Source organism: Ictidomys tridecemlineatus, chromosome 1 (assembly GCF_052094955.1).
Source record: "Ictidomys tridecemlineatus isolate mIctTri1 chromosome 1, mIctTri1.hap1, whole genome shotgun sequence".
Taxonomy (NCBI): domain Eukaryota; kingdom Metazoa; phylum Chordata; class Mammalia; order Rodentia; family Sciuridae; genus Ictidomys; species Ictidomys tridecemlineatus.
The window spans coordinates 7,959,353-7,978,092 of NC_135477.1; the positions used below are offsets into that span (position 1 = coordinate 7,959,353).

At 40.9% G+C, this 18,740-nt stretch overlaps 1 protein-coding gene and 1 pseudogene across 1 annotated transcript in view; one reads left to right on the top strand and one right to left on the bottom strand.

Moving 5' to 3' along the window:
- Nucleotides 1-18,740, bottom strand: part of Acadsb (acyl-CoA dehydrogenase short/branched chain) — a 45,314-nt gene that overhangs the window by 26,282 nt on the left and 292 nt on the right. The window lies entirely within an intron of this gene.
- LOC120885359 (histone H3.3A-like) lies at nt 335-699 on the top strand (annotated as a pseudogene).

The window sequence follows — 18,740 nt, forward strand, 5'->3', positions numbered from 1 at the left end:
TGGCACTGCCTGCCCTGCAGCTGGCCCAAGCAGCTGTGCTTCAGTGTCTAGTTTTGTTTTCTCAGAGTCTCCCTAGTAAGAGACTATGCAGCATAAAGGTTAAGGATATAGGCTCTGAAATGTTAAAGAACTAGTCTCAATTCCTAGCATCTGATATTTAATAGCAATCTAGATGGGCAAGGGATTTTATTCTACTGGTTCATTATAATTATACAAAATAATGGAATTCAGATTGTGTTTGTAGCCGCCCATTGCTCTCTAACACCAGTGCCGCCTCTAGCGCGCCGACCTCTACCTGAAGAAGAAAGGGGGTAAGTAGGGAGGTCTCTCTACCATGGCTCCTACAAAACAGACTGCCTGCAAATCAGCCAGTGTAGCACCCAAGAAACAACAAGCTACAAAAGGTGCTCACAAGAGTGCATCCTCTACTGGAGGGGTGAAGAAATTTCATTGTTATAGGCCTGGTACTGTGGCACTCCGTGAAATTAGACGTTATTAGAAGTTCTGATTCACAAACTCCCTTTCCAGCATCTGGTGTGAGAAATTGCTCAGGACTTTAAAACAGATCTGCACTTCCAGAGTGTAGCAATTGGTGCTTTGTAGGAGGCAAGTGAGGCCTATCTGGTTGGCCTTTTTGAAGACACCAACCTCTGTGCTATCCATGCAAAATGTGTAACAATTATGCCAAAAGACATCTAACTAGAATGCCACAGTTGGAGAAAGTGCTTAAGAATTCATTATAATGGGAAACATTTCAATCTCAAAAAATTTTTTTTCTCTTATTCCTGTCATTGGTAGTTCTGAACATTAGATTTTTTTCCCACGGGGTCAAAAGGTACCTAAGTATATGATTTGTGAGTGGAAAAATAGGGGACAGAAATCAGGTATTGGCTGTTTTTCCATTTTCATTTGTGTGTGAATTTTTAATATAAATGTGGGAATGTAAAGCATTAATGCAAGTCAAAATGTTTCAGTGAACCAGTTTCAGCAGCTCAACTTTATAACAATTTTACATAAAACTGTTAAATTTTTCTGGACAATGCCAGCATTTGAATTTTTTTAAACAGGTAAATTTCTTATTGATAGCAACTAAATGGTATTTGTAGCATTTTTATTTACAGTAGATTCCATCCACTCACTATACTTTTCTGAGTTGTCCAATATGTAAGTATATGTTTTTAATGTTAAGTCTTCTCTGCTATAAAAAAAAATAGTGGGATTCACTGTGATATATTTGTATATGTATATAACATGATTTGGTCCATTTCATGTGGCAAATGATTTTTAATTTCTTAGTTAAAACTTCTCAGAATCTGTTTCCTTTGGACTGGAAAAATGAAGATAATCCATTGGAGTTTTGAGAGGCTGAGTGAAACAATCCACAGAGAGGTTTTAGCCTAAGTATCTATCATACAGAAAGCACTCAGTAAACAATAATGACTGTTTCTACTACAACTTAGAAGACAGTGGTGGTGGTGATAGCAGTAGTAATAGTATCAACCTTCAGCTACCACTGCTTGCCATCAGTACACCTCCCTGTTACTGTGTCCTGGTGCCTCTGACAAATGTAATAATGAACTTTCTCAACAGTTTTGATTATACGCTGAAAAGCTGAGAAAAATGAAACAAGAGTCACTTCAATTAATATCACTGGCAATCTTAGTTACCTGTCAGCCAATCTTTGCAATTATGTGCCTAGGTGAAGATGTGTTCTACTCTGGATTCCCCTGGGTAGAAGAAACATTGACCAGTCTGAAGAAAAACATGTCTTCATTTTTCTCATTACATTTTGTTATTGTTGTTTTTAAAATCAGGAGAAATGCGTTTAGGGAAAAGTTGCACAAACCTTTTTTCCCATTAGAAGACAGGAAACTCTGGACTACAAAGGGGAATATATGAGGTATTCTTCCTGATGAGATAGAAAGAAGTAAAAAAGAGGGTAAAGAAGTTCAAAGGGGCTCAAGATGGGGAGGAATGTTGTTAAGCAGCATAAGAAGGGGGGAAGTGGCAGCAACTGATACACAGGAGAACCAGAAGAAGGAAAGAAAAAAATGGAGAAGAGACGCAAGCATGGAGGTCATTTGGCTCAATGCTAGTGGCAGTCTTGGATGGTGTCCTCAATATAATCAAATGAATGAAAGAATGAGCCAACTGAACTCCATAAAATGCTCATGAAACTTGCCTATTCACCTCAAAAACTGCAACACACTGCCCACATTTCTTATTTCTAGAGATTATTTACTTCACTAAACCTACCACAGAATTCTTTGTCTCTTAGTCAGTGCCTCTGTACCTAAGCTGATATTTAAAAGAAATTCCACCACTGAGAAAATTAAGAATTCAGTGGGTCTTAAATGACCCAGCTATATCACTCTTTGGTATATATCCTAAAGAATAAAGTCAATACACTATAGCAATGCATGCCTATCACGTTTATAACAGCACGATTCACCATAGACAAACTATAAATCCTAGGTATCCATCGATGGATGAATGGGTAACAATAGAGTTGTATTCAGTCATAAAGAATGAAATTATGTCATTTGAAGGAAAATGGATGGAACTTAAGAACATTATGTGAAATAAGCCAAACTCGGAAAGTGAAGGGTCATGGTTTTTCTTATATGTGAAAGCCAGAGAGGAAAAAGGAAAAGAAAGGTGGGGGAGGGATCTCATCAAAATTGAAGGAAGATCAGAAGAGGAAAGGAGCCAGGGGGAGGGAGGAAGAGAGGAAAACGGGAAATGCTGGGGAATGATATTGGATAAATCATATTGTTATATTGTGTGCATGTATGTATGTGTTGTAACAATGAATCCACTATTATGTGTAATTATAATGTACCAATAAGAATATGGAAAAAATGATCCAGTGCATCTTATGATAATACCTATTTTTCCTGATAACAATTGCGAATCCCTTAGTCTCAATATCGTTACTGACAAAGTATATGACAACTTCAACACGGAGTATTTATTTTAGATACAAAGACAAGAAAACAGAGGTAAACTGACTTTTAAAAATGCATAAAATAGTAAGCAATCACAGGTAAGATTGCTGAAAATGTTTATCATAAAATACAGGGATGATAAGCTAAGTGAATGGAATCCATTTTTAGTCAAAGTACTAAGAGATATTATCTACCAGACAGTAGAAAACTTTGTTTAATATGAATCTTTAATAAAGGGAACTGTCCTTTTCTTGCCTTTAGACTCACAGCCAAGATGTCGATGTTGATTTTCTAGCATGCTCTGCCTTTTGGTGGTGCCTACAGCTGCTGCAGCTCTGGGGTTCACTCCATCAAAATGATTTTCCACAGTTATAACCCATTGCACCACATCATCACATTTTTTTGTGTAGAGAAGCAATTGCTACTTGATGAAATAATGGTTATTTATGCCTTGCCAGATACGTGTCAGAGCTTGAGTCTGATCTGTTCTGTACTCAACTGACCAGAGTTCTGTTGCACTTGGAAGTGCTGATGATCAAACCCGGACAGAAAAATAAAGACTATGAACTTGGTTGGGGGGTGGGGAATAATACCTTTATTTCATAAATCTCTAACCAAAATATAGCCATGTCCCCATATCTTGGGCAACGTGTTATGGTAGTATTAGCAGCATCTGTAAACTCTGCTACCAAAAGAAATTACATCTATTTTCATATTATATCAAGTTGATGCCCATAGCTTAAGATACTGTTTATGCTCACCATGACTTTGAAATTGCAACAGCTATTATAACGACTGCCAGGTTTTATTTAAGAAGCACATATTACTAAATCAAATTTTAAAATATTTTATAATTGTTTTATTATAATTGATTTCCTTTATAATCCCATATCTTTCGTGTTATACATTTTTAAAAATTTTGGAAAAGATATAAACTTTACTGCATTGCTGTATACTCTTTTTTTTGGTTCTGGGGACTGAACCTGTGGCACTTAACCACTGAGCCACATTTCCCCCCTCACCTGCCCACACTTTTTCCCCCCAGCCCTTTTTTGTATTTTATTTAGAGACAGATCTCAACTGAGTTGCTAAGTGCCTCAATAAGCTGCTACGGCTGGCTTTGAACTTGCAATTCTCCTGCCTCAGCCTCCCAAACCGCTGGGATTATAGGTGTGTGCCACTGCACCTAGCTGCTGTACACTCCTTTGCAGGTAGCCATTTGAGAAATACATGAGGATCTTCTCTAGCATGAAGTCAGGGAGAGGTAGGCCACAGCAACAGATTGCCAATGCATGTGACCTTTCCTTCCCCTCTGCTAGGAAGGTTCCTCACAGTAGCTCTGGAGACAGGCATAATCTGTAAGGAACTGAACAGCCCACCTTTAACCTTTTTTGGAGAAGAACATTCCATAGAATCTCTTTGATGTTTCCGGATATACATAAAGCAGGTAAGGGCTTCATTTTGTCTAGAAGCTCAACCTTTCTGATCAGCTTCCCTGTCATGCCCCTGCTTTTGAAACTACTTTCTGTGTTTTGTGGTTTTTAGCCATTTTATTTCTCTTAGCTTTTATTTCTCAGCCAGCCCATTCCATGGAGGGGAACCCCATTCCCACCACCATCACGGGATGTGGGTGGGACTCCTTACTCATGGCACAAACAAGTTAAGAACACCTGATTAATGGCAAGAATGTTCTAGTGAACCTTTTGCTAAACTCAAACTCAGCCACTGTGTTAGTCATCACTCCTTCTCCACTATGCTCTAGCATAATAAAGTACTGTTTCAACATATCTAAAGTACTTCAAGTCTAGATGCTTCCACAATGCATGAAAGGCAAAGGAAGACGTAACAAGAAGTTATACTGACCAACAAGGACAGAACCAATGAGGCTACCACAAGGAAACGCTTCCATACAACACAACAGCGTGTCACCTTAAATCCCCACAGACACTGGTTCCTTCTGAGGGTGCACTTCTGGCTCTTTCCTCTCTGAGAGGGACTATCTGCCCACTGTCAACTCAGATGTCCATCACTAGAGAGCATGACAAAAGGCTGCTTCCCTCTCAGTTTCTGAGAACATTCCTCCTTCCTGGAGTAAAGGCGACTTTGCTCCAAGTACACACTTGCCCGGAAGTTCACTCAAGTGGAAATTGTTCCTTCTCTCACAATCTGCCTTTCTAGAGGTGAGGGGTCTCTTAACTCCTACTACTTTGTGAAGCTTCAAGAACATTATACCTGCATCCTCTTGTGGGAGGAAGGAGGAAGGGGAGGGAGTGAGAGAGGAGACGATTTCCCTTGACACTCAGGATAACAATCAACAGCACCCTTTCCCACCCTTCACCCTAGCATCTCTGTCCTCCTGGACAATTTCCCTTGTTTACTGAACTTCGCCCACAAATAGCCTCTCTACCCAACACCACCCAGGAGTTTAGGAAGGTCAGAGTCCATGAGGCTAACTTGACACTGGCCCTGACCTCTTCTCACACCCAGTGACTTTTCCAATTTTATCAGCCATCTGCTCCAAGTCATCCCTCAGTATTCTCTCTAGAAGTCTCCATTTCAGATCACAGCTTCCTGTCCCTCTAGCTTGCCTGCAAACTATGACACTAAACTTGTTTCTGAATATCACCAGTTCTCCAGCCTCTTCAACTCATCTAACTTCTTTCTCTCCAGCTGTCCGTCCTGCCTGCACTACCTCCACTACCCAGCATCGGCTCCACAGTTGATCTTTGCCAACATTTACTTCACTATACACGAAACATTCTTACCCCTATTTTCTTCTCCTTTAAAAAACTCTGTGTTGAGATGCTGTCCTTTCAGAAGACCTGCATGCAGGCTCATCCCATTTCCCTCCAACCAGCTCCCCTACGTGTGAGCACCTGAAATAACCATGTTCAAACATCACTGTGACCTCTCAGTCAGGAGACACACAGGGAGCCTCATACAACACCCTCAACTCAGTGCTCAAGACTGTCTGCACCTGAGTATCTGCACTCAGTCTCTTTCCTGAGCTCTAAATAACGATCTCAAACCCACACTCTGCTCGAAGGCCCACCCTTCATCGTCAGCTAGTACCTCTCCTGCTAGAGAAGATAAATGCCAACAAGCAGAACCAACACAAGTGCTCACTGCTACACCCACAAATTGTCCTGCATCTGCATTTCCCCCTTCTTCTCTCAAGTTAGTGTCCCTTCTCTCAAGGCCAGTCCTCCAGCTCTTCTCTGGGTCCCATTCTTCCTGCCCTCTCAGGATCCTCAGTCACCACTTTTGCCTTCTCATCTTTGCCATTTCCCTTTAAGCCTTTCACTGGCATGACAACAACCTGCAGATTCTCCCCATCTTGTCTTGTTCTCGCTGACCTTGCCTCCACTTCTAACTACTATCCTTTCTCTCCCTCACCCACATACCCAAATATTGCCAAAGCATGGCTTTATTTGCTGTCTCCACGTGTCACCCCGTTCACTCCTCAACCCCCTATCTCAAGATGCCCAACCCCAACAATTACCAGAAGCTCATCTCAGTCAGATCACCAGACATCTCTGTGTTCTTCAGGCTTCCTTGTATTTGTCCTCAACAGATTCAGTCCACCAAGAACATCTTCACCCTGCCTTTGCTCCTGTGCCCAATTCCCATGTCTTGTTTCTGCCCTATTTCCCTCCAGTTCTGAACTGTCTTAGTGTCTTACAGCTTCCTCATCACTACTTGGTCCTGAAGTGTGAAGGAAAGAGAGGGAGAGGGAGGAGAAATTCTTTATCCTGTGGGTTGAAGTGTAAATCACTGGCATAACAACTTGGGACAATTTAATGAGAGTAAAAATAAAGATATGCTATGACTGAAGTACGTATCCTCCAAAATTTAGATGTTGAAGCTTAATGGCTAATATGATGGTGTTAAGAAATGGGGCCGAGCCAGGTGCAGGGAGGCTGAGGCAGGAGGATTGCGAGTTCAAAGCCAGCCTCAGCCAAAAGCGAGGCGCTAAGCAATGAGACCCTGTCTCGGGCTGGGGATGTGGCTCAGTAGTCAAGTGCCCCCAAGTTCAATCACCGGTACTCCCCCCCCCCCCCCCCCGGCCAAAAAAAAGAAGTGGGGCCTTTTGAAGCTGATGAGGCCATGAGGTTTTTCCTGGCATGAACATAAAAGACGCTTCACATGGCATTCAGCTCATTTGCCCTTCTGCATTCTGCCTTGTGAGGATACTTGTCCTTAGTAAGGAAAGTCCTCACCAGACAACTGAGCCTGCTGGCACCTTGATTCTGGACTTCCCAGTTTTCAGAACTATGAAAAATAAACTTCTGTTCTTTATAATCCAGTCAATAGTATTCTAACAGCCCAAAACAGACCAAGACCTTACTATGGAAAGGTCCCATAATTTTTACTTTAGTTCATATGAACAAGTACACAAATACAAAGGATGCAGTGGTGTTTGTAAGGGTCAAAAATAAAAAGCCTTATTATCAACATAGGAATGTATAAATTGTAATATATTGACTCAAGAGAATATTTTACAGGAGTTAAAGTGAAGGGGGAGCTACATGTATAAATTTTTTTTTTTTGTCAACACAAGTTTAACTTTAGTTGCTCAGTGAATTTTGAATTAGCTCCCTTTAGTGGTAAATACAACACTTTGTAATTGGTGTAGAAACTGAACAAGTCAGGCTTTTCCCTTGATTTGTGTGTAAAGTACCAGTTTTATTTACAAAGTAGTTAAGTAAACTTTAAAGTCTGCTTTGTAGCAGTGAGATTGATCTCTTTCATGGATAATTTTTGACAATATTGAGCACAAAAATGATTTGTTCACGATAACAACATTTATGTACACTTTTAAAACACACTAAATGACGGCATATATTCTTAAAGGTTCATGCAGATGCAGTAGAAGTTCCTGACATGAACGGGAAGCACACATACCAGCTTCAGAATTGGGGTTACAGGAGGAGTATGAAGTGTGGGTTTATGGTAGCATTGTTTTATCTGTTTAAATATAAATCTATATCAAAAGTGGGTTCACTGCTAGTTATACTAGTTCCTGCACTATTCAGTATATTAGAAATATTTTTTAAAACTTTGATGTTTAGACCTTTTAAAGAATGTATAATTGACTGAATCATGTATGCTTTGGGATTTCAAAGTAGGCTTGCCTTTAAAAGCCTAGAAGTAAATTTTGGATAATGTGTTCACCTTGATATTACAGAACCATCTTATGGATTTCTTAAGAATTTAACTGACAAATAAAATGACACATAATTAAACTGAAGAGATTGGTTTAGGGCTGTAGCTGTGGCTCAGTGGTATCGCACTTGCCTGGCATGTGTGAGGCACTGGGTTCGATTCTCAGCACCACATATAAATAAATAAAATAAAGGTCTATCAACAACTAAAAAAAGTATTTAAAAAAAAGAGATTGGTTTATTCTGAGAATATCTACCAACCACTCTATTACTGTCTACAAAACAAGTGCTCCTGAGATTTAAATCAGAGGTTTCCAATGCTGGGGGTCAGGAAGTGAGACCCTAAAGAATGGTGCTTGACATCCTGAGTTAAACCAAAGGAATGGCTTCAAGGTCTTTCTGACTCCCCTCCCCCATCTCCAACCTCTCTCCTGAAGAGCAGAGAGCTAACGTTCACCTTATCTGACCAAGGGAAGTCCCTTCAGAAGGAAGGTAATGTACCGCCCTCTCTCTTCCACCACCATAATTTTATCAAACAGGGAAGATTTAACTTGCAGGATGGAAGACTGGAGCAACATCACCTGTGCAGATTCTGTTAACTTTGTATTATCTGTTCTTTGGGCCCATTCATCTCCCTAAAAACCATTTACATGTTTTCTTCCTTATCTTTGGTTTTGCTTTTCATGGTTTTAGTTACCTGTGATCTGAAAATATTATCTGGAAAATTCCAGAAACAAACAATTAGAAAATTCTAAATTGCATGCCATTCTGAGTATAATGAAAGATGGTAGAGACCATCTTGCTTTGTCTAACAAGGACTGAATGATCCCTGTGTCCTGCTGCATTTGCTGGCCCATTAATCACTTAATCCCTTAATAGACATGTAGGCTGTACTGTTGCTATGGGGCAGTGGTTGTGTTCAAATAACTCTTAAAGCACTTAACATAGGCCCAAAGGTACAAGAGAAACAATGCTGGCAATTCAAACATGGAGAAGCAAGAACACAAGTGCATGCTTTAAGTGAAAAGGTAAAAGCTTGATTTAATAAGGAAAGAGAAAAACTGTACACTGAGGTTGCTAACAACTACAGTAAGAATGAATCCTCTACCCATGAAATTGTGAAGAAGGGAAAAGAAATTTATCCTGGATTTGTGGTCATATCTTAAGCTACAAAACTTATGGCCATAGTGCAATAAGTTAGCTTAGTTAAAAGAGAAAAGGTATTGAATAATAGGGTTTAATTTTATCCATGGTTTGGGGCATCCACTGGGGATTTACAAAGTATCTCTTGTAGATAAGGTGGGACTGCTGTATTCTCAAACAGCACACTTCTTCCACTTCCTTATAAAGATGGTGTAAATCAAGGAAAACCTAAATAAATCCTTTAGATTTACTTGCTTTCAGCTAATTTTGGATGTCATTCAGATAATTTGTCTCCTACAAACTTAGCTGTAGAGACACCTCTCTTCTTAGCTGAAGCCACCTAACAGATTAAAACTATTCTCTGGCAAAAGTTGTTTTGTTCTCCTCCCTTATTCTGCATCTTAAACTGCAAGCTTAGCTAAAATTAAAAAGACATATGAATTTATAAACTTCCTAATCAGTAACTTTTCGGTAGATTTACAGAACCCTGGGTATCTGATGACCTTCAAACCAGATTAAAATGTATATCATTTAACACAAAACATTCAACTTGCAAATAATGTTCTTCAACAAAAAAACAGAAGTATAATTAATGTTTAACTTGCAGGAAAATACTGTTTATCTGAACAATTACAAAGACTGTCTTAGGAGATGAAGGTCAGTTGTTGTAAGGATATTCTGGCAAGAAAGAGAAAACAAAATATCTCCTGATTGACAGAGATGATATCAAGCCAGGATGGATGACTCAGCATGTCCTCTTCCTGCCCATGGCCCCCGCTACCCTGAACCCCCTTTCCCTCCCTATAAATGCCCTTTCACATAACTGAGTTCCCAAAGATGTGGCTCTGAGATATTAAGTTCCCTCATCTTCTCAGGGTACCAGCTCATGAATAAAACTGATTTGTCTCTTGAGTATTGGCTACTGAGTAGGGAGCAGACAGACCTGGTCCTGTAACAAAGGTACAAAAGTTCCAAACTTCTGAGTTATTGGATATTCACTTGCTTATGATGCCAGTGTGCGCAGAATAAACTTGCATGCCTTTGTTCCTGTTAATCTGTATGTTGTCAGTTTGTTTCAGCAGGCTCAATCACCAAACCTTCAGAGGGTATAAAGGGAAGTTCCCTTAGCCCCTAAACCACTCTTGACTGCATACCCAAATCACCTGGGGAGCTTAAAAAAAGAGCTCTCTTAGTTTCACCACTTAAGATGATGGGCTTCTTTGTTTCTAACAAATCTCCCCCAGGTGACTAGAATATGGAGTCTGGGCTGGAATATTGTGGTTTACTGACAAAGTCTCTGCCTAGCCCAACTTTAAGCTTCTGCACCTTTTCCTAGGCTCATCTGAGCACTTCCTTGTGAAATCTAGTTGTAGCAAAGAACCCTGCTAAGTCAGTTCAGCCAGAAGCCCCCTTCTAATATTTGACAACCCTTAATATCTGGTCAGACTCCTCCCCCCTCAACCTCCACCCCAGGGAATGTCTGAACACTCTAGACATCTTCAGCATGAATTCTGTTAGTTCAGTTTAGTCAGAATCTCTTTTACTCCTGATGTTTTCTCTTAGTCAATTTTCTTTCTTTTTTTCTTTGGTACTGGGAATCGAACTCAGGGACACTTGGCCACTGAGCACACTCCCAGCCCTATTTTGTATTTTATTTAGAGACAGGGTCTCACTGAGTTGCTAAGTTTCTAAGGATGGATTTGAACTTGTGATTCTCCTGCCTCAGCCTCCCGAGCCACTGGGATTACAGGCATGTGCCACTGTGCCCAGCTGTTAGTTATTTTCTACCCTCTGACTCCCACACTGCTCCCTGGCTATCCAGGCCCACTTGCCTATGCTGTATTAAGACTTGAGTCTAATCTCCCCCAACTGCAAGATCCTGCTGCAGTGGCTCTTTTATCTACCATGACCATTCTGAAAAAGTCTTCCCTGCTGTGTTTTAATAAGTGCCACTGAATAATGTTTTCTTTAACATTACTGCACGTTCTTTGGAGGATGAAAACTCAACTCCTCTTACAACATTCAAAAACCAATCTGTTCTTTCACTTGTTGCCTAGATTCTAAGATAATGATTCATGAATGTGCCTCCTCATTAATACCCCCATCCCCAGGTGTCTGTCTTTAAAACTTACTTTATTCAGTATATAACACAAACACATTTCAAGAAAGCTGTCATAACCTCCTGATCTAGTCCACTTCTCAAATTCTCCCATAGGTAACCACTTTGACTGATTTCCTTAGAATCCTTCTAGTGTTTTGTTTTGTTTTTTGGCAGTCAATCACTGAGCCACATCCTTAGTCCTAGTTATATTTTTAATATAAGTTAGAGACAGGGTCTCATTGAGTTGCTTAGCACCTCACTTTTGCTGAGGCTGGGTTTGAACTCAACATCCTCCTGCCTCAGCCTCCCGAGCTACTGGGATTATAGGCGTATGCCATCATGCCTCGCTCTAAACAAACATACTCAAATAGGAATATACATTCTTATTTTCCTTCCTGTCCTTTCCAAAAGGAATATTACATAGCTTTTCTTTTGTTTTTTATGGAGCAATACATTCTGGAGATATTTTCATACTAAGCTTTTTCACTCCTTTGTTAAATAGTTGCAATATAGTTTACTGTATACAAGAACAGCTTTCTAGGGCTGGGGATATAGCTCAGTTGGTAGAGTGCTTGCCTTGCATGCACAAGGCCCTGGGTTCAAAAAAAAAAAAAAAAAAAGAACAACTTTCTTTCAAAAGAGACTCCACTTTAGGATGCACAGGGCAGGCTAAGGCAGGAGAGGGTTTGATGGGAATGGTATGGTAGAACTTTTATTAAAAATGATCCTGCAACTGAAGCCAAGCCCTTGTCTCTGAGCTGTGGAGAGGCAGCCAGGCTAGGTTGAAGCACTGGCAGCAAGCTCAGGCCTTAGCCTGTGGGGACATCAATTCCACATAGCACTCCAGCCCAAACCCCTGAACATTCACAATCCACTGACCTCAACCTCTAGCTTCCCAATGAGCTGCAAGAAAATAGAAGTGGGGCAGACCTGAGTGGAAGTTCAGACTCATGGGTTAGACTTTTCCAAACCCTGAATAGCCTAAATTTGGACCCACAGTGCTGACCCTAGAGCTATATAAACCCCCAGACTAGCACGCTCAGGTCCCCTCTTACCCCTGGAGAGAGTGCTGTTTCTATTCTTCACACTTGAATAACTAACTCCTACTCCTTTTACTTTTCATGAATTTCATTCTTCAGATTTTTTGTTGCTGTTGGTACCAGGGATTGCACCTAGGGTCGCTTAGCCACTGAGCTACATCCCAGCCCTTTTTATTTTGATACCTCTTAGGGCATCACTAAGTTACTGAGGCTGGTATTGAACTTGTGATCCTCCTGCCTCAGCATCCTGAGCCACTGAGAATACAGGTGTGCGCCACCATGCCAAGCTCATTCACCACCACGCCCAGCTCATTATTCAGATATGTCAGACAAGAACCCTGAAAGAAGTTGGTGGTGAGCTGTTGGGGTCTGTTGCAACATTGGAGGGCAAACCGGCCCGCCTTAAGAGTTTCGAAAAGCTGCATGCCACTCAACGGTGGTGGAGAAGAATCATGCTTTGCTGGCTGCGACACTTGAGCTAATCCATGAAGGCATTCCCTAATGTAAATAGCTGCTACCACTAAAATGGGCTTTCTCCACCACAGAGGCCTACAGCTTGCATAGGCTTCACTTGCCAGCAGAAGCAGAAAATCAAGTTTTGTCTCCAACACCAGTGCTATTCGCCAACAAAGACAGAGAACTGAATTTGGTCTCAAGAAATCTTTGTATCTTTTTTTTTTATCTTTTATTTATTTTATTTTATTTTTTAATACACGACAGCAGTGAAATGCATTACAATTCTTATTACACATAGAGCACAATTTTTCATATCTCTGTATATAAAGTATGTTCATACCAATTCATGCTTTTATACATGTACTTGTTTTGCATTACAATTCTTAATACACATATATACAATTTTTCATATCTGTTTGTATATAAAGTACGACACCCAATTCAAGTCTTCATACATGTACTTAGTATAATGATGTCCATCACATTCCACCATCCTTCCTAATCCCTGCCCCCTCCCTTTCCCTCCCACCCCTCTTCCCTATCTAGAATTCATCTAATCCTCCCATGCTCTCCCTCCCTACCCCATTATGAGCAGAGAAATGCAAATCAAAACTACTCTAAGATATCATCTCACTCTAGTCAGAATGGCAGCTATTATGAAGACAAACAACAATAAGTATTGGCGAGGATGTGGGAAAAAGGGTACACTCATACATTGCTGGTGGGACTGCAAATTGGTGTAGCCAATATGGAAAGCAGAATGGAGATTCCTTGGAAATCTGAGAATGGAACCACCATTTGATCCAGCTATTCCTCTCCTCGGACTATACCCAAAAGACTTTAAAACAGCATACTATAGGGACACAGCCACTTCAATGTCTATAGCAGCACAATTCACAGTAGCTAAACTGTGGAGCCAACCTAAATGTCCTTCAGTGGATGCATGGATTTAAAAAAATGCGGCATATATACACAATGGAATTTTACTCAGCATTAAAAAAGAACAAAATCATGGCACTTGCAGGTAAATGGTTGGCAATGGAGAAGATAATGCTAAGTGAAGTCAGCCAATCCCCAAAAAACAAATGCTGAATGTTTTCTCTGATCATCTTTGTATCTTAATTGTGGTAATGATTACAAAAAATTGACCTGTGACAAATTCCACAGAACTATACACACTGCACTTTTCTCTACCACTCTTAGTTAAATGGTGTTGGGGTTGACAATGGACAGATCAATAGGAGAAAGGCAAGGTTTATTTACACATGCTGCTGTATTTTCAGAAGACTGAGTTATAGCTTAGGCCATGTTTCTGACTGTGGTTGTTGGGATGTTTATACAGTTTAAGGTAATGTTGACACATCTGTAGTGGAATAGGGGAAACAATAAGGATTTGTTGTTATTGTGTTAGGACAACTCTGTTTTTTAGCACAGTATTCTCCACTTGCCCAACTAGTTGTTGTAGTATCACAATGTTTATGTTGATGTAACCCTTATTTTACTTCATTGTGGTTCCAAAGTGCAAGAGTAGTAAGGCTAGAAATATGGGTATGATAAAAAAAGCTGTAAAGTGCCTTCTGTAAGTAAAAAGGCAACATTTACCATAAGCACATAAGATAGGAGAAACACAGCATATAGAGAGTTCACTGCTATGTTTGGTTTCAGGCATCCATTGGAGTTCTTAAGACACTGATTAGGGATAAAATAATAAATAATGTTCCTTTCTCGACTTCCAATAGCTAAAGGATTCCAATCTTCTACACAAACTTCCAAACTTCCACTGAATTCTGACTAAAATTGAAATATCCACAGTAGGATCTGGTTGAAATGCTGCCTACCCCATTTATGTTGCCTCCTTCTCTGCTTTCACTTCCCCAAGCCCAAATTTCCACACCAAAATCTCACTACCTTCTGTTTGCTTTCTTCAAAACAGAGACTTTTGCTCTTGAAATTCTCCAAAACTACAAATGGTATAATTTTTTCCCTTCCACGTGTTTCTGGCTCCTCATTTTATCTCTGTAATTTCCTAACAATCCCTCAACCTTTTAAAATAATAGTGACTGCTTCAAAAGAGGACTAAACAAAACAAGACAGGGCATAGTACCCAGGAATTAACAAAAAGAATACCTGTTTATTTTCTGTACAACCCTGGCCATGCCAACAAGTTCTCATTCCTAAATCACCAGTGTACAAAAATGACACCAGATGTTCCGTTTTTTTCTATTTCCAAAGAAATCTTAAATGATAGGATTACTTTTTATGAAGTTATTTGGGTCTAACACCTTATTGGGGACTGTGAACTCCTTTGATACCCTCCTTTTCAGGGAAGACAAGGTTATGTAGCACAAAGAACACTTAACTAGAAGTCAGGAAGCCAGGGTTCCAGGGCAGAAGTTGCTTAATCAATGTCTGCAGGGTCAGGCGGATACCAAGCTAAGTGGAGGGTGTGCCGCAGGCGTTCATAGCCAGCTTGTTTTGTATTCCAGCAGCTCCAAGTACAGGACCTACTGTGTCTAAACAACTCCCTGTCCTTCACTGGTTTGTTTCCTTTACTTTCTGTGACACAGATTCTGCTTGTACTTTTGCTCTTAAATATCCTTCTCCTTTTTTGCTCCAATTCTGAATATGATATATTTGTTGCAAAGTCTCCTCTAACTCTATTCTACTGATTCTCCTGCTTCTTTGCCTTCCTTCGATGTTCACTCAGAATGGTCTGCATGCTACTCCAAAGGCTCAGACTTGTCATCTCCTCTTTACTCTCCCTCAGATGCCCCATAGCTCTCTGTGGCTCTGGCATCTATATTTCTAGCTTCTATTTTCCTACTACTTTCCAGGTCTATTTACTGACCAGCCTCCAAAATACTTTTTAAGGTGTTGATAACATTTTAAACATGTCTAAAACAGAATTACTCATCTTCCTTTCATTACCCTAAATTACTTTTCCTTTACACGCTGCGTCAAGAACTTAGAGGCTGCTGTCCTAAAAGCACTCTCTCTTCACTTGGGCCTTGTGTATGGCTGCAGATGCCTGATAGGCAACTAAAAGCAGGATAAAAGCTAAGCGATTCCTTCTTTAGATGGTCAGTTCAAACCCCACTTCATATAAGCACATTTGCCCATACTATTAGCATTAGCCATCTTAGCTATCTTCCACTACTGTCCCAGTATTCATTTTCACACACATTTTAACATCCCATCCCCCCAATTAAAACTGTAATTTCCTTGATGTCAAGGCCCCTGTTGTAAATTTATAAATCTCCAAGACCTGTTCAAGTACTTCGCATAAGGCAAAGACACCCTGCCTCTTCCCTCATGGTATTATTGGTAACGGGTTCTGCCTGTATGATTAGCTAGTGGCTTTGAGTATTTATGTGTCTTAAGTACTTAGCATTTACTATTTCACTTAATACTGCTGTTCTCTCACTTTGCAGAAAAGGAAATGGAAGTAGAGTGGGGAAGTCACTTGTCTGAAGTCATCATGCTAAGAAGTAGCAGAGAGGATTAAATTCAAGCAGCATGATTGATTACACAGCCTGTGATTGTTTTTCTCCCTTACTGCTCAAGGATAATTTGTTTGCCAACTTACTTTCTTTGTCCTTTTTGTTCTGCTATGACAGAATACTATCAACTTGGTAATTTAAATAAACAGAAATTCATTTCCCCAAAGTTCTGGAGGTTGGAGAGGCCAAGATCAAGGCGCTGGCATCTTGTTGTGACATTCCACGGCAGGTGAGAGGGCAAGAGGGAGCAAGAGGAACAACATTTCACAAAGATGGCATTATCCATCCAGGGGGCAATGAACCCAAGACCTAAACATACCTCCTCAGGCCCCACCTCCCAGGGGAACAAGTTTCCAACAAATGAACTTTGGAAGTCAAATTTAAACCATGGCACCTACCAAGCTCTCTCTACCTGGATGCCAAAAAAACCCAAAACAAAACAAAACAAAACAAAAAAACAGTGTTAACTTTGTTGATTAGTAACGCTTGTCTCTGGATAGGGACAAGTCTGGATTAGCCCCAACTTGCAATTCTCTATCTTCCAGGCACCCGCTACCACAGCTAACTACACTTTAGCTCTGATTAAGTACCTCTGAGGCTCTAAACCTCCAGTGGCTCTCCACAACTCAAAATGATAAAACCCCAAATTCCTTAAAATGTACATTTCACTCCCCATTTGCTACAAAGCTCCCCCGCCTAAGCTTCCTAAATTCTAAAACCAGCTACCAGAGTCTGTCTTTGCTCAATATTCCTACTCGTCACTCTGTCCTCTGAACTCATGGCCAGCTGTGGACCCTTTAGGATTTGTTTCACACCTAAATGAATATGTAATTAGATAAAGTTATAAAATCTTCAGGAAAAGATAAAACTTCTTGAAGGTAGGGTGTTTTAGTCCTTCTTACATCTGTCGTGGACACAAAGCCTCATGCCTGGAATAAGAGCTAACATTTACTAAAAAAGCCAACTATAGACTGGGTACTATTCTAAGAGCCTTAGAATATGAACTCAATCTTCACAATAATCTTAGGGAGCAGGTAGTATTATTCTTTCCATTTTAGAGTCAGAAAACTGAGATCAAAGAGAGTAAAAAACTTGGCCAAGATTTTGCCACTAGAAAGTGACAGAGCCTGGGTTCGAACTCAGGCACATTCTTACCTATCATGCTACAGTCAGCATTCAATTATATATGGGAATGTATGCTCTGAAAACTATTAAGGACCATTACCACAATAAAACCAACAAATCTAAACAAAATAGCTAGCTTCCTGACATTAAGGAAGGGGAGGCAGCAGTGCACGCAGGTTGGGTTTTTAATCAGACCAGAGTTTCAACACAAGTTCTATCACTTTCTAGCTTTGGGAATTCACTTAAATCATTTCTGCAATCTGCATCTGCAAGATTAACTAGTACTTATTATGTTACTTCTGAGAATTAAGTGAGATCAGAAGCAGGCAGAGAACCAGGAACATGTAGAGCACACATCATGTGGTCATTATTTTGGCCCTAAAACAGATTCAAAACATGAAACCCATAAAACTTTTATTAGTCAACAGTTATAAAACTATTCAACAGCAATCGTGCGAACACATTCTATTCCTTCGTGACAATACACTGATATGACTTTACTAATTTTCTTAATACCACGAGCTTATAAAATAGTCAGATTATCATTAATTGTCTCTAATGTGAGATGAAGTTATAAAAGAGTTCTGCCTCTGGGCAAAAGAGACAAGCAGCAATACAAGAGCCTTTGATTCGTTAAAGCAAAAGCAAACGAAGTATAAAAAGCAACCATCAGCAGAGGGAAAATTTCCAAAGTACCACCTTTACTGAGAAACCCAGGGTATCCAAACGTGTGAGGATTTTTGAAAACCCGCCATACGATGACAGGGCTGAAGAGGACAGGGATGTTCAACGTGTAAGTACCAATCCCGACACAGGGATGCGGAGGAGTGAGCAGTTTGCGAGGGTCCAGAGCAGGAGGTACAACGCGAGGCTTCGGGAAGCCGCTCCGGAAGGGGCTCCCCCGAGCCCTGGGGTGCCCTTCCCTGCAGGACGGCAGGCCCAGCGTGCGACGCGGACAGAGGGAATTCTCTCCCGGGCTGGCAGGACCCTCCGACCCCCGGGACCCTTCCACCCGGCGGGCGGGGCTGCGGAGGAGGCAGGAGACACCTGCCGGAACGAGACCCGGCCTGTTTTTAGCGGGGTCTTTAGTCACGGGGAAAGCCGGGTTAGGGCACCTGAGGGCCAAAGACCAGTCTGGCTGCCTCTCACCAGTGGCCTGTGAGGGTCTCCTGCCCAGCCAGCGCTCCGACCCCACGCTAGGGATGGACCCCCGCCCCTCCAACGCAAACGGAAGCCAGCTCCGCCCGAGCGCGGGGCGAGGT